The sequence below is a fragment of the Astatotilapia calliptera genome, chromosome 17, assembly GCF_964374335.1.
Source record: "Astatotilapia calliptera chromosome 17, fAstCal68.1, whole genome shotgun sequence".
In the NCBI taxonomy this organism is placed as follows: Eukaryota; Metazoa; Chordata; class Actinopteri; order Cichliformes; family Cichlidae; genus Astatotilapia; species Astatotilapia calliptera.
In genome coordinates, this window is record NC_137438.1 from 37382811 (window position 1) to 37400376 (window position 17566).

The window sequence follows — 17566 nt, forward strand, 5'->3', positions numbered from 1 at the left end:
TATATAACCACAGATGCAAAGACTGTACCACATGCATATATAGACACATTTACATAGACACCTATTTAATCTCACTTAATAAGGAATTCCATTTGTTGGAGCTGTAGGGTGGCATTAGGGGTGTCACCAGAACTGATAGTTAAGATACCAATAAATATCAGAATTCAAATTAAGTACCACCTCCATGATGCTTCTATGTTCCATACTTGATGGGCCATAATAACGTGATAGCACACTCTGTACATACCGCAGGGGCGTACCAACAGAATTTAAAAAGAAAAAACTAAACTCAAATGGGAAAGACTACGCTGATCGGCTAATTTTCAATTAATTGCCCAGTCATAGTCCACATGCACAGGAACAAAATAAACTACACAAGACAGTGGAAGAGAGTGACCTACGTGCAGTTGCCATGATAGCGCTGCTCCACCTCATTCACAAGACAGACAGTAAAGGTCAGCTATGGAGGAGCTTTTCATTTGTTGGACAACAAATTGTGTGTGTGTGTGTTGGGGGGGGTGCAAAAGGCATCATGTAAATGGTGGTATCATGCTTTTCAGGGCAAGGGAGGAAATTCTTCCAGTGTGCCAAGTACCTAAAAGGACCTCCATCCATTCTGCTACTACAATGTCAGTGGCTTAAAACCACTTTTTAAACAAAAGAGTTTATGTTTAACTAAACTGGACAGGTATTTTGTTTTGGTATTTGGTATCAAGAATCACATAATTCAGCTTGTACTGGTATAGACTACTAAATTCATCATATCGTGACAACACCAAATGACATGGCTACAGCGCTGTGATTTTCAAGCATCCATGGCAGCAGCACATGGAGGCTCTACTTACACAACAATGCTTCATGATTGTTATGGCCCTGTCCATAATCTGTTTTGGTGGCTGTTGTTGTCTGTGTCTTTAAGTCTTTGCAGGCCCCGGAGTGGATGAGCTGACGGCTGCTGATTGGTCCCCTGGTCATGTGGTCTCCTTCAAAATCCCTCACCAGCAGTTGTCCCGGGGCAGCCACTGACAGCAGCAGCAGACCTGACCCTGGCCTCCAAAACCTGAGACATTTGTGCCTGTGACTTTGTGCGACTTTCTGAGTTCTGTATATAGTGTGTACATTAGTTTTCATTGTCAATAGCACTGGGACAGAAGGGGTGAGCTGCCTTATTGTTTTCCTTGCACTGTTTTCTCCTGTTTATTTCAGTTAGGGAGTTAGGTGTAGCGCTTGTCTTTTGTGATGTTTGATTTCACATAGGGTTTTAGATAGCACCTCCTCCTGACTTAGCTTGTTTTGTTTGTTATTTTGGCCTTTGTTCACCCCGGAGCTTCATTTTTGCAGTGTAGAAAAATAAACCACCATTCACTAAGAAATTGGTTTTCCCTCTGTGTATGGTTTTGGGGACCAGGGCGGGGCAATCTTTTCAAACTTATGTTGCGTTCCTGTACCCCTAGACTGGGGCGTAACAATGATAAATATTCATGGTTAACGCTAACATGCTGATGCTAACAATGTAGATCGTTTACTTTTGTTGCCCCCCGAGAGATGAAACTTTGAGGTATCAGTTCAAGATTCTGGATTTCGCTCCTTATTGGAGGAATTTACATAACAATGTGCTGCACCCATGGTGTGCTGATGAAAGAAGTTTGAAATCTGAGTAGTGACGCTCTTGTTAGCAGTAGCTGCTACAGTCAGAAATTTGTTGATGCACATGTCTGTGACTGAATTACCACCACAGACCATAAAGTATTTGCATACAGATAAGCTTAACTCCAACAATTGTTATGCATCGTTATTACTGGCTCAAAAAACCTTTTTTTCATTTTTAAAAATACAGTTACTGATACGGTATACTGGCTCATGCAATATTACTGCAATTCCTTTCTTCTCTATGACTGCTGAAGAGTTGCTCTGAATACTACAGGCTAGGAGCTAAGCAGACAGTAAGACACAGGAGCATCTAGAACTTTAAAGCAAATTTTAAATATTGAAATAAATCAACCCTCTTTTATCAAAGACTAACAAATTAAACTGGATTAGCAAAAATATGACTTGGAGAGAGCCCTGTTGTTTACAATTTTAAACAAAGCATAAAGTTTGGACGGCAAACCAAGAAGTAACATTTTGACTTGATGTTGTCACTTGCCTAAATTAAAGGTCAGTGGATCAGCAAAGTCAGGGCCTCTATACCCTGGGGTCTGGACATATCTGCACCAACTATCTGTGCTATCAATGTAATAACTGTTTACATATTTCTGTGTGAACCAAAATGTTCAGAAGATTAACTGACAGAAATAGTGAATTATTTTACACCAGCTATTATTATCAACTGAGTGAAACTGCAGGTGCTGAGCCAGGAGAGAATAACAAAACAAGTTATGATTGAAGTCTTCAAGTTCAAGGCCCAAACAAAGAAGTCAGAAACTCTGAATCCATGTCTATCAACATCAACTGAAAATCAATCCAACGCTAGATAATGACTATTTTAGTACAGATATGAAATATTATTAAAACTAACAAACTGATCTGCAACATGAACGAAGTAAAAAGAGGAAAGAGGGAGATAACAACAGTTCATGTGAAGCAGGAACACTGGACCACACCAATAAAACCACACACATCAGAGACAGAAAGGACAAACGAGAAGAAAGGAGCAACACAGGAAGAATTAAGAGGATGTAGGCAATAAAACAAAAGACCAAAAGACTTTAAGAGACAACAAGCGATAGATGGAGACAAAGTGATAAAGAGTGTGTGTGCGCATGTGTGTATTCATTATAAAAGTGTTCAAATTGTCTTGGCGTCCTATCAGGTGGCATCAAACCCATGCGCGATCTGGAGGGGGAACTACAAAGTGGATCCTGGGGCCTGCAGAAAGAAGCCTTTTTGATCGCGCTAATTAAAAGCCATTTTGTTTAAAACAAACAGACACAAGTCTAATTGGCTCTTTTCCATAAGAAAGGGAAGGATGCTGAAAGTGGAAGAACGCATGAAGGAGGGAGGATGTGTGTGTTTCTGTGCGTGAGGTAGAACTGGATCAGAGGGAAGCTGTGCTCGGCTGGCACATTCACTGCTTCAGACACACAAGCATACGTAAACAAGGAAGCACACTTTTTTTATTCTTTTCTTTTTTCTTTTTCTTTTTTTTACTGTAACCCACTACTAAGTATTCCCTAAACATAAAGTAAGACAGGAATGCAAGTCTGTAAGGGGATAACAGGTGGAGATGCGGACAGTTAAAACGCACACAGACACAAATCCAAACAGGCAAAACATTTCAAAGAAAACTGCACGTCTAACTCCACCACACAGTCTATTAAACATCAGCTATTAGTGCCATTACTGTTTCTACAGCACATAACATCTTGTCAGCTTTCATTCATTTGACTGTTTTTCTTCAAAAATCACAGAAAAGTCAACTGGATTATAATAATTTTTCACTACTTTTATAATAACGGTGAGAACGGGACATTCACTCAATGCTCATGGATTGAACACTGTGTCAGGTAAAAATTTGCATGTGCTAAAATTTGAATATTTTCAGTAGGATGCACCTTAAATTAGTCCATGATATGAAGATGTTGTGTAACAGCAAGGTCAAAAGTCAGACAAATGGCTTTTTAGAAAGTCAAAAAAAATGAACAGGTGTATGTATATTTTAACTCCACCACATTATAAATGGTAACGCTGAAATCTAACACACAAAGCTGTTCCTTTCCAAACTGTCAATCGTTAAATTGGACTAGAGGTAAATAGTTTCTGTTACGTTGCTTGTCAACATCACAGCAGATTAAAAATCCCTGAGGAGCGCAGTATGGATACACTGAACATATGAGGGTACATACACGCACACCTGGGTCTGAAAATGGAACATATTGTCTCCCTCCATCTCTGAGTCATCAAATCATGGCCTGCAGCTCCTGTGGTCGATTTCATGTTGTTCTCCTAAGTGTGACTGAACTTAACTGAGCTGAGCTAGACTACAGTCTGAATGATGCTGGACCTGACTACTGACTGGGTCCAACTAACCCAACATAGAGACAGTCTTATTTAACTGCTGCAATCATGCTAAAGGAGCTTTTTATTTCAGGAATGCCACAGACACGTGCCTAAGTGTTCAGGGCTTGGCAGAATAAAGTTGTGAGACTTAAGTATTCCTGCTTTCATTTTATACACATAACCACAATACATGTCACACGCACACAAATAAGTGACACCCAAAGACTGTTTGCATCCTGAGAGATGTAGGAGATTTTACATTTTTTTCATAATGTGTCTTTACAGATTTGCCTGTAAAATGAAATGCAACATGGAATGTCATCACACACTTCCGCTTTGTCTGCATCTTTAAATATCACACACAATGCAGAGGCTTCAGTCGACCCATCTACTGTTGACTGAAGCTCCATTCTTAAGGAAGGGAAACAAGGAGAAATGTTTGAGGTAATTTGAGGTCAAATTACATAAGAACTGGGCTAAAAATCAGTGGCAACTGGTCTTTTGGTGTAGTGGTTTCTGGTTCAAATCTCCATCAGACATAACTGACTGCTTACAGCTATCTGAGTCATCTGCAAAAAAGCAAAGATGAAATCTTAGGCCACCAAAGTGGAGACTCTCTACCACCTGGCACAGATATTCCACCAATAAAAATTATGAGCAGAATCGTGACAAACTGCACACCTGGGGAAAACCAACACTCACCGGAAACAAACATCCACTGACTTACTGCAGGAGGCAAAAGCCATATATGCTGTTCTGTTTATGTTTGCACGTTTTAATAAATCCTTGCACATATTCCCCCTTTTTGCAGTGAAATATAAAGAAATTAGAAGTGGTTTGAGTCTTTTGATCAGTTTTCTACCATCGCACACTTTCTCTAGGCATAAATTGTACACAAGGAAAAACTGCCTCTCTGACATCACAAAAACAAGTTACAGAAAAACACACAGCAAACATCTTCCTCACACACGACTCACAAAAGTTTCACAATCTCACACGATTATGTTCACAACTATAGCAACAGAGAAATGGGCCGCTTGAAAGGCAGAGGCAATAGAGGCCAATTTTAACAACGCACACAATACACTACATTAGAGTAGCACTTCCCAGTCTTACCACAACACAAACATTCACTTATCTATATGATAATAGGAGGGCGCAGAGCTCAATGTGACAACAAGAGAGAAACGCAGCACAATGCCAAGCAACGCCTGTAGACAGAAGGATGTGAGATGTAATCTTCTCCAAAGAGAACAAGAGTAAGAGGGAAGAGAAAAGAGGGAGATACACGTCTTTATATGCAATACAGAGTAGGGTCTGTTGACAATGAAGCTGTCAAGGAAAAAAAAAAGTGTAGACAACAGGCTGTTGTTTGGGGAGGAGTATCTTTAGAGGAGAAATTGATGTTGGAAAGGGGATGAAATACAGGGAGAACTGTGATACAGGAAGTTCTGACAGCTTTTACAATTGCAACTGGTGAGTGTAAATAAAGTATGATTCTACACCTGACACACGTACAATGTCTCTCTTATATCTAATGTACGTTTGAACTGCTCTAGGTGAAGCATAAAGTGGAAAAAATAATGCGAAGGAGGATGTTTCTATCTTACCTGTGTGGCGTTTTTATGTATGAGCGTGCAAGCTTAAATGCAAACCATGCTTGTTGAACTTCAAATGAACAGCTCATAATTCTGGAGAAGTGCTTATTCGTTACCTTTGACGAAAAATTAGATAAGATCCATTAATAAGTGAGGAGTAACGACATGTTTAGCAGATTACAATTTAAAGACTGTGTGTGTGTTGATGACAGACTAACTAGTATTTGGTCAAATGTTTTAACTAGTTTCTTAAAACGTTTTTCCACCGTGTAGCTTCATGCACAATTTCTATCCACTGTGTAATCTCGTGGCACTGGGACGGCTGGCAGCCTTAACCCAATTTCCCTCGGGATGAATGAAGTATGATCAATCAATCTTCCTGCCATATTAAGTGTACCTATCAGTTGCTTGGTTGGCAGTGCTTGGTTATCTACTCTTGGGTCACACATCACCAGCTTCCAGCATCTCCTCCTCGTTGACAGTGTGTTTTTGCCTCAAGTGGTGAAGCATGTTTGTTGTTCCTGCCTTTAGCAGGAAATGTTTAGTTGCATATTTTGCAAAGTACTGTTCTTTGTTGGAGGTTGCTCCCCTTTTTACGCACGAAATCTTCATCAGAGGCTGAGATGCTATTTTTGCTCTCATATTTCTGAGATTGTACCACTGCTGTACACGGAAGGGAGCGTCAATGCATGACTTCCCTACATCATTGCTTCAAGATATGACACTTGTTTAAACGGTATATATATTTATACTGGTATTATCACAGATGATGAGGCACAAATCTACCTGAAACATTCTGAAAACTGCACTGAGGTACTTATAGTCTACAGACATAATAATTTCTTGAGAAACTGGCTAGATAAATAATGGAAAATTGACTGAGGGGAATTAATTTATCTATTTTAAGTGGATCAATCAAGACTTGTGATTATCAGTTTACATTCATGCATACACACTTCTGTGATAGTCTCATTTGCATGTGATGCAACCTCTTAGGAAATGCAACCAAGTGTAAATAGCTATATCTGGTAGAAATATAACATGTAAAAATGGAACTCAATATAAACATGAAATACTGACTTGTGCAAAGATGTTTCTTTCAAATAACATGCAATACGTAACAGGCTGTGACTGTACCTAGCCTCTTCCTAGTAGTAATGCTAGCCTAAGAGCCAGTAGTTCTGGATAATTCCAATTAACTCAGTTGCTTCCAAAGTCTTCCATCTTTTTACCCTGCAGTGATTTCTTCTGTGGTAACTGTTGTTCAAAGTTTATTAGCTCCAACTCCATCATGGTCAGCTCAGTCTTAGTCTGAAATACAGAGTTAATTTTATTTCCTAATAAAAATGATCAGTAAAATAATCAGGAGATCAACAAATAATAAAAAGCGATCCAGCACGGGTGCCCTTCTTCATGTCCCGGATGGAAGGACCCTCACTCTACCCCCACGACAATTACCACCCATGGCGCATGGCAAAAGAGCTTTCTTACCCCTTTCATCATTTTTCATCTTCTGATGTTTTGCCATGTTTAGTGGTAGTGGTAGTGGGGGGCCTAGCTAGATAATGAGATAACATGATAGAATAAAAAAGGTTCTGAATTACAGTGGAGCAAAAGACCATGCTTTCAGCCACCACGAAAACCAATAAAAACTTATTTTTGTAAAATGAGTCACAAAACTTTCACAAATACGTATTTTTTTTGCCTATAATACAGTCGAGGTCCTTTTGGATTCCCCCTGTTTCTGGTATATGCAAATCTGGGCAGATATTTTTCCTGTCATGCTAAGCTAGGCTAAAAAAGCCCTGATGTTCCAATTCCTGCTCTCTACTTAACAGAGATTGCATTGATCTGCTCATCTCAGCACTTTCTCCAAAATACTGAACTTTTCCTCTCACGCTAGCCTGCGTGTGACAGGACAACAAATAATCAGAAAGAAAGAAAGAGGGGAAGAAAAGAGCAAGAGAAATCACAAAGGAATTACACTTTCTCCTGGCTCATATGATCTATTATTAATCCAATTTTGCACGGACTCTTAAATTTTTGGGGGGGAGAAAAATCACATTGAGCAAATTAATGAGGTAAACGTAATGATCTGAGATGATCAAAGGATATCAGTGTTGGGCAAAGTATAGCCACCAATTAGTAAAACAAGCGCAGGAAAGGGACTAAAATATGCACCAACGCTCCTGATGAAAAGACGGGGTCAGAGAGAATGGACTAATTTCACAAATGAAACGACGTACAGCAAGACAGGCCCGCGTGTGTGTGTGTGTGTTCCAGAAGGAGGGGTGTGTGTGTATGCGGGTCATGTTTGGATTCCCCCTGGGTCTACAAGCAGAGAGAGTAAGAGAGGTCCCACAAGAGCAGCAGGAGAGGAGCTGGCTTTACTTTGATAACAATAATAAGGTAGTTCTCCCTCACTCTCTCTCTCTTTTTTTATTTATTTATCCAGCTTTGGCACAATGTGTACTGCCGCTCTCGTTTGATCCATGAAAGAAGCTTGTTATGTTTTTCTTTCCCCCCCACCCTTTTTTTTTGAAGAGTTTGATGCACAAAGGAACAGGAGAGTGGAAAAAAAAAAAAACTTTGGAAATAGGCGCCCTCTGTCCGAATTGGACTTCGGTTCGTTAGGAAGGCCTCAAGAGGTGTACTTCTTTTTGTTGGCTTTTGTTTTGTATATTTCTGGATTTCGCTTTTTTTTTTTTTTGAAGGGGTGAGAGTTGCTTGACCTTCTGAATAAGTGTCTGCAGAAACTAGTTGCAGGGGATCTTATACCCGGTTTCAGTTCCATATTTTTATTCTTCGGCTCAACTAGCTTACTTTGCATGAGTGACATTTCAAAATAACTGTTTTTCTTGCACTTGGCTTTAGCTCCTCTTTCTTTAAGCTAACTTCACTCAGGATGAATGGATGAGTTGTGCATATAAAGTTGATTCTGCATGTAATGGTGCACTTAACAATATAATGGTAGCTGTAAGGAAAAGATGGATGACGAGACAGAGGTTATGCACCACTTCACAGTTGTTGCCAGTGAAACAGCACTACAGTAAGTCAAATTTAAGGTCACTTACAGACAGCAAAAAATGACCTAGTGTATAGTAATTCTTAATCCTTCAAGTGCATCAGCTAAAGAACTAAAACAATATAAAACGTTAACATTTGCCCAATTTTTTTTTTTTTTTTAAATTATAGTAAAGTGTAAAATGCCTAAAAACTCTTTAATATGTGCCTTACAGTTTCTACTATAAGCTTTTAACATTTGCCAACTAGATTATCATTTATTGGACGAAGGGTGGGTATCATCCTAATGCCCTTAAGGGGTCTTCAGAGATCTGCTCAATGTTAAAGACTTTAAAAAAAGGGTTAAAATTTTTATTGATGGTGTTGATTCCCAAAACAGAACAACCCCATAATCTGTCTCTGCTCCACATTGTACTAATCAATCAATCTTGCTCAATCTATTTAGTCCGGTCTCCTGGTCCATAGAAACAAGACAAGCAAACAGCAAAAGACAGCAAAAAACAAAATATATTTGCTATGTCAGTGATGTAAAGTACAAAACTTCGATTTAATTATGCCAAAAATGTTAAAAGTTGAAATTCAATCATAACTGAAGCTCCCAAGGCCATAAATGACAGATAAAATGAAATCTAAGTGGTTTTCTGGTATATGGAATGAGAGAGTTAATGTCTACTTCGTGAACAATGACCAACCTTCACAAACACACACAGACACCGTAAGTGCCATCGAAAAACCCCCAAAGATATTTCTAAGCTCATGGAATGAGCTAACAGTCTGACTCTTCTCCCTTCCTGCTTCAAACATATCTTCCATTTCATTCCACACACCTCCACAGATCATGTGTTCGACTGTCCCTTTCCGTTTCATCTTTTAAAGTCAAATATTATAATTGCTCCACTGGGAACAAAAGTACACAACACATTTCTCACTTTAATAACAATGGATAATTTTATGCTTTTAATAAAAAATTAAAAAATAAAAACATAGGAGGTAGCGGAGAGGAGCAGATAAGACAAAAATTTGAATTTTAATCTTAACCTTGGAAAAAAGAAAGACCGGTGGGGAGTAAGGAGGGGCGTATTTCGCTGCCATCCTAATTTTTTTATTCTTGGCTTATGTATCTCTCTAAGCCTTTGTATGTCTACATGCTGGACTGAGATGCTGGTAGGACAAGTCACTTAAGCCCATTACTCTAATAATTTATGTGTCTTGGCAGCACACTCCTTCAACCGTATTCAAAGCCTACAGATACATAAAAAAGACATCTGTTTGAGAGAAAAAACAGAAATATCAGCTAAAGCGAAAAACACAGCGATTCAGTCTGCAAAGGTGGACTTGTTTGAGGTTCACTGATAAGGCCAATGATAAAACTTATAACTCTCAATATAAAAAATAATGGTAATAATAATAATAATAACAAAAAGCAATGAAGACACAATCAAATCAATGTCAGAGGGGAAAAAAGAAAGTTAGCTGGCAAACTCACAGTAAAAATCACAAATTGCTGGGCATTTAAAAATTCCAACAAATAAGAGCTTGACTGATATCTCATATCAATGCAGATATCTGGCGATCTAAAAATCCAATATTTCCATATATCAGATGATATTTTTATTGCCTTTGGGGCAACCCTACCTCCCTTCTGTGGTAGAACACAAGTAAAACATAACATATCTAACTCTGCACTGTTTGCAATCAACATCACCGTTACCTTACTTGGTCATGCTGCCCACAGTATATATATTATTTTCCTCATCATTTGTGGACGACTCCTTCACTGCTGCCATCCCTGTTTTTCGCATTACCTTTCCCCCAGCCTGACTACGTCATCATTTTGGTAGTCTGCTGATGTCTCTTATTCTCCCAAGAGAATTCTCATTTCATTCTTAATTCTCATTATTCTCATTAAACTGTTCTAAATTTTCACGGTTTTCTGATTTTTAAAAAACTAAACCTATTTTGGCTGCTCCTCTTTTCACAAGGGATCACCACAGAAGATGGATCTACATGTTTGATGTGGGAGACTTTTATACCAGTAGCCCTTCCTGATGTAACCCTCCAAGGAACTTATCCTAGGTTCATTGGCATATTAGCCAAATGCGCTGATCACCAGACTATGAAGCCACTGTTTTCTGACTTTTAAAACAATCAACTTTTCTTTTCTTTAAATTGGGATTCATTTTACATTTGGGATTTTTTTGTCATTTCACCTTTAATCTTCTAGTAAATTAGTCACCAGAAAAATACCTTAATGGCAACACAACTACTGTTGGCAACTGAAAAAAAATTAAGTTTATTTAAACAAATTGTTCAGCTGCTCCTGAAATCCACTTGCTCAACATGTTCTTACTGTTGGAATTCATAGGCTCACTTTTTCTTACAAATTTATGAAGCCTTCAAATAGGGCTGTGCAATATGACCAAAACCTCATATCCCAATATAAACATTTATCGTCTTGACAACAATATATATCACAAACATTTTATGTTTCTGTAAATTCTGTGAATCTTGAGCAACTGGACTTGCATGAAGTGTTTTCAGCTGGGCGTCGTGTAACCGGAGTCGAGTGTTTTGACCGATGCATGAAACTATACATTTTTAAGCATAAGTTGTAACGGCTGCCGTTTTCTTTGTGAGGATTTATTACACGGCGTGCTGCGGGGAAAAGCCTGTTCTAACGTTTGAGTCTAAGCTTTATTTGGAGCACATTGTAGCATCCCTGGCTGAATGATGGTCTCTTATACTGATGCTTCACAGAGGTTTTATTGGAAATGTCTTTATTGAAACATTCAGTGAAGACACCGTAAGAGCTAGGAGCAAAACAAAACCAGCAATATTAATACCATAACATCAAAGGAAACAAATTTCTCCTGCTCACATATAGCATATACATCAAATTTACATCACTCAATTCATTATATCACCTCACTAACTTACAACTACACATAAAGGTCAAGGTCAAGGTTAACAATATAAACTCTATTAAACGACATTTTGATTGCATGTAACTTATTCCGTTAAAGGAAACATTAACAACCCTTGTGCCACTGTCAGCCAGGTACTAATTGGCAAAGTAAACGTACATATTTTTCACTTTAAGGCATACCATTTACCATATCCTAAAAGAAACGTTAATGACAGCCCTTTAACGGTTTTGTGCCAGTTTCCTGTTTCAAAATAAAAGCATGGATTTCAAAATAAAACCGAAGTGCCTTTCAAACAAACAAAAAATATTTACCAAATTTAAAGGTCATTTACACACGTGACGGCTCTTTTTTTGTATCACATCCATAAACTCTCTCCATACTCTTTCACGTGATTCTTACGTAGGCGGTAGAAAAGGTTTCCCGTGTTTGATTCTGAGGTAGGGACCAGTTTCCTCCAAAATTTGCATAGTACAGTTTTCTGATCGGTGTCAGACTTTTCATAACCAAACCATGTCCATGCTACAGAGGTAGCCCCATGTTCGGGAGCAAGGTCCTCAATTTGTTTTGACTGGCCTGTTTGTCATTATTTCAGTTTATTTTGAAAAATCTCAACAGGATCTTCAGCTTTATTGTGAAAGGCTTATGTGGAAACTAAACAAGCGGACGGCGGAGCCACTAGTTGTGTTTACCATCGTTGTTGCTAACGACAAAGAGTAAAAACAGTTGCTTATTCGTCTGTAGTGTGGTTATTATAAATATAAGAGAAAAAGAGAACTTCAAGAAATTAATATACCCACTACAGTGACCATCAAAAAAAAAAAAAATATTGCCGTAAACAGTTTATTTTGCGACACCACAAAACAAACGATAGCATAATATAAAACGATAGACGTTTTCATATCGTCATCCGATATATATCGTTATATCGAACAGCCCTACCTTCAAACAACCTTCAACCTGACATGGATCAGACAGTGACTGTCCCTATTTGTACAATTCATCATAAAAACCACCCAGTACTGGGCAGGGCTGGGATGCAGTGATGCTCAGATTTTTATGTACTATCAAATTGAAGTTCATTAAACTTTCATTGCATGTGTTTATTATTTTCATTTTGGCCAAATTTATAAATTGGCTAAAGTGATGTTTAGGGAAATAAGATGCATTTCACAAACCCCATTAACCACATTTGTGGATTATAAACTTAAACTAACCAAATTTTTTATTGTATTCTCCAAACTGATAATAGCACAAGCATTTAAGAACTACAAAGTGCAATTACTGCACAGCCATATCTCTCAGTGAGCTAAAAATATGGACAGTCATTCAAAGATAACACACTTACTGGAAGTTACTTGGAAGGTGTTTAATGAATAATTACTGTAACCAAACAAAGCTCCACTTCAAATGCCTGCTGTCTGTTCCAATTTACACTCAGCTGTTATATTTCATTAGTCTACAAGTCACACAAACATATTCTGATAGCGAAAGAAGAGAGGGATATGCTCCAGCAAGTCACCACATGTTGGGGGATTTGTTTACAGCTTCCTGTCTTGTACGAGATCAACACCCCGTTAAATCAGTGACACTCAAACGTGCAGCTTCTTCACCTGAGCCCTAACCTCATATGCGTGTGCACAAAAATCCGTGTGTGCGTGTGTGTGTGAGAGAGAAAGAGCGGGACCATGACCGAGGGAGAAAGAGCACCTCATCAGTCGCATTGGGAAAATACCATTCAGAGACTGACAGATGTCTCTCTCCGTCTGACTCTTACCTGCATCTAACAATGTGTCTCGCTCCGTGGGCCTGGGGACATGCATACACCCACTTTGACACACATGCACAACAATGTAACAAACAAACTCAGTGTGCCTGTCTGTGCGTGTGTGTGTATTTCTGTGTACAGTACATGTTTGTGTTTTCATCACTGTCTAAAACAGAGCGGAAACCAATCCCTGATGCTACGGACAGATAACAATATCCACCGCTGCCAAGCTCCCACAATAACAACTGGGAGCGCAGCAGCAACTGATACTGTAGGACTGTAAATAGCAGACGCACTTCACATTCGGTGCAGATACAGTATCACTCAGCAATGACTGCAATTGGTTGTTCAAATAAAACAAGCACAGAGGGTGCAGGGAACTCTGAATACAGAATAGCACAGAAAAGAATAGCCTAATAATAAAATCCACAGCTCTGATGGCAATATGTCAGAAATAAAAATACAGCTGCTTTATCCGTCATTTGTCATGTACTATAGATGATGAAGTCAGATCTTGCTAATGGAGAAAAATGGTTTTACCTCAGTAATCTTTAGTAGCTCAGTTATACTAATAGTGTCAGACGAGACTGGATGGTAAAAGAATGAGCTTTGCAGTCTGCTTTAGAAGTAAAAACGTAGATCACACAGAAGCACAATCCCTGAACCAACAGAACACTGTTTTATGGCAGAATCTCTTTACACCTGAGCAGCTTTGACTTTTAACGCCTCTCATTCTTTAAGTCTCTTAAAGAACGACGGATAGGGGAAGATGCTGACCCTAAAATTACACAGTCACTGACACAGCACCACATGCAATAAAGGGAGGCTTTACCCTGCAGGATGCCGAGGCAAGTAAGGCACAGATAAAGTGCAAACAAATAACAAAAGCTACATCTCAGACCTCATTTAATATGTTATATGTTAAAGTTCATGACAACATATTTAGAAAAAGACTGAACAAGTACAGCTTGTTTGGAAGGGTTGCCAGGGGAAAGCCTTGTCCCTCTAAAAATAAAACACGGCAGCACCACTTAGGTTTGGAAAGTTGCATCTGACCAAACCACAAGAGCTCTGGAAAGATCGCTCTGGACCAAGGTGGAGATGTTTACCCATTAAGCAAAGCAATTCACAGCAAATCAGCACAAACACTTCGTACCAACATCAAGCATGGTGGTAGTGGGGTGATGATTTGGATTTAGGCACCTTGCAGTCAGTGAATCAAACTCCTCTAATGGTGTTAGTGAAGTATTGTAGGAGTGATGTAACTCTTTGGAGGTGAAATTACAAAACAATGCAGACACATACACATGAAAGTTAGGTGTACCACAACTCATTTTCACAGGGATTTATTATTTATCCAAAAAACTATTTTGCTTGTTATTGGCTTAAGTGAGAGTGGTAAAAGGTCGCGTAACCTGAGGTTGCTACTGATGGTCAGGGTTTTAATCTGAACATAAAATTTCCACCGATCTTCATCTGCTTATCCCATTCAGAGTTGTGGAGGCCTGGAGCCTATCCAAACTGTCATAGGGTGAAAAGAGGCATACAGCCTGGACAAGTCACCAATCGATCGTAAGGCTAATGCACAGAGACAGACAACCATTCATGTGACAAATTTAGAATCACCTCATCCATGTGTTTGGACTGTGGGAGTATCCGGTGAGAACTTACGCAGACCCATGGAGAGCATGCAAATTCCCCACAGAGCGGCCCCAAGCAGGATTTGAGCCCAGGACCTTCTTGCTGTGAAACAACACTAAAAACCAGCCAAAACTAGAAAGCCAAGCTATCTCACTGTGATTAAGACAATTTTAATACTGAATAAAGATGCCCCTCAATCACTGTCTTGTAGATAATCGTGTTACTATAATTGTCCTAATTTGAAAGCTTTGACATTAGCACAAGTCCTGTTCTAAACTATTTTCCCTGCTGCCCTTCATTCTGTAAGCCTATGGAGTTTGATTAAAGCCATTAAAGTGGATGCATAATTTAGACGAACATGGCAACCAAACCAAATGACAAACTCAGCTAATTCTGTTATAGCAAAATTACTGATAGCATCTTCTCTGATGTGGACATCGGGTCAGCTGGAGGCGCAGTCGAAGATTGCAGCGGTCCCAGATCAGATGTACACACTGGAACTCTTTCCCATGTTGCTTGTCTGTGTTTATTGTGTTATGGTGTGTTGATATCTGTGCATTCCTGTATTATCCTTTTGTGTTACACATTTCGATGTTTCTTTTTCCTCGCTACCTAGCCTGACCTGTCTCCCCAATGTGATGTTTGTGTATTGTATGTACGGTCGGCAAGGTCTGTCATCTCTGTTGTGGGCAAAAGACCTGCAACTGACAAATAAAACACATCTCATCTCTCATCTCATTTCTAGGAAATGAGAAGCAGCCATAAAAAAAGTAAAATAAACCCAAAATATTCTGATGAAAACCTTGAACAATTACAGATGCAACTGAAGCTGATTCCCTGCAAATGCAGAACGGTTTTCTTTGTTCACCAAAGAAAAACACAAATGTGCACCTCATGCACGTGTAATTTTCTAAATCCAGTATAAGCACAGCCCTTTAAAAAAAGTTTTCCACATGCTTGCTAATAGATACTTAAGAGATCCAGTTAATCCCACACAGACCCACAGTGTCAACAAAAACAAAAGCCACGGGCAAAATGTAAGTATCTATAGAAACATTACAGCATTAGAGAACTACCGCTCTCTCTCCTCAGCTCGTCCACCATCCCTCTCCTGCTTTTTGAGAGGCAGGGCGGTGATTGGCGGAAAAAAGCCTCCCTCAATCCAATCCCTAATCCCCAGCAGGCTTTTAAAACATATGACTGGAGGAGGACCAGCGGCGGCTCTCTCACGCTGTCCTCTTCCAAGCGATATTTTCTCTGTGCTATAGCTGCAACAGAAGCAGCCGTCACAGAAGAAGCGAAGAGAAGCTGTGCGGTGGGGGTTTAAAAATTTAAAAAGGTGCTCATCCACGACCGTGTACCCTGTTCTGCATGCTCTGAGTCTTGGAGAGCAAAGTCGCACTGCCAGGCTGCCCTTGTTGCCTTCGCTTCTGCAACTTTGACTGCATGGTGGGAGGTATCCCTAGCTCTTTAACGACTTACCGGATGCTGCGCTGCTGAGGAGCCCGTCTTTCCTGTGACTCCCGTTCTCCACTGGTCTCTCTCACTGAAAGACAGGGAGGTGATGGAGGTCGGTAGAGGGGGAAGACTGCCGCCGCTGCTGCTGCTGGTGATGGTGGTTTGGGTGCTCACATTGATTTGTGTCACTTCTCTGTCTCTCTCTCCCTCTTGCCACACCACCTCTTTTCCACTCTCTCTCTTCACTTCACTTCACATTACACACACATGCATGCACACATACAGGACAAGATTTGGGCAAATTACACAAAGCTTAGACACTAAGGGCAGGAGAAGTCAATTTGTTTCCTCTTCACAATAGCTACTCCTCAAGTCAAGACATTTCTCTTACCAAGAACAAACTATTAAAAGTCTACAACTGATGTGTAACCAGAAGGTAAAATCTAAAACACATGAGGTAAAATCTGACCTGAAGTTGTAGACTGTCAAGAGGAATAACTTTGAATGTGCCACTATCATAAGTTGTAAAACACTTCAAAACCACAAGCTTTATATTCCATCTGCCTTAGAACCAGGTTTCTGCCAACTACAGTAAGTAGGCTCCTTTGAATGACTACCAGGCTAGCAAATAATACCAATTTTAAATGCTGCCTTGTAGTAGGTGGGTTTACTAAAAAAAAAAAAACCCAGACGTGTAATGTAAAATCCTCAGTGTCACCTGCCCTGCACTAAACTGCGAGGGAGAAACCACACCTTGAGCCGGAATAGTTGCAGTCAGTCATTTAAATGATTTGGTGACGTTTACATTTAGCTAAACTTTGGCTAAACTTTGGCCTACAATGAAAGCAAGCTAGTCCAAAACTGGGATATTTTCGCTTAAAGGCAGTTGTGGCTACTATTTCTTTTTTTAGTACGTCTACTGCTATCGAAGTATAATGGTTAACTTTCAGAATAAAACACTCACCCTTCGGCTGCAGAAAAACAAGAAAAGAAATTTTTTTTCACACACCTGTTAAGCTCGCGAGGACCTTGACTAAACTGTCTAATTTGCATACATCGCAGTGCCCCCCTCCTTCTTCCCCATTGGTCCAAACCGCTCTTTCCTAGTTCACTCATTGGCTGATTTAATTCAGATTTTTCATTTTTAAAAATGA

At 39.5% G+C, this 17566-nt stretch overlaps 1 protein-coding gene across 6 annotated transcripts in view; it reads right to left on the reverse strand.

The window, feature by feature from the left end:
• Positions 1–17566, reverse strand: part of sox5 (SRY-box transcription factor 5) — a 254966-nt gene that overhangs the window by 230019 nt on the left and 7381 nt on the right. For 4 of the 6 annotated variants that reach the window (XM_080291867.1, XM_080291865.1, XM_080291863.1 and 1 more), the window contains exons 1-2: positions 17422–17499; positions 16437–16662 (exon numbers count right to left, since the gene is read on the reverse strand). The exons of the other annotated variants lie outside the window; for them this stretch is intronic. The gene's annotated coding sequence lies outside the window, so the exon portion shown is untranslated. Of the gene's footprint in view, positions 1–16436; positions 16663–17421; positions 17500–17566 lie in introns of those variants that run through there. 6 annotated transcript variants of the gene reach the window in all.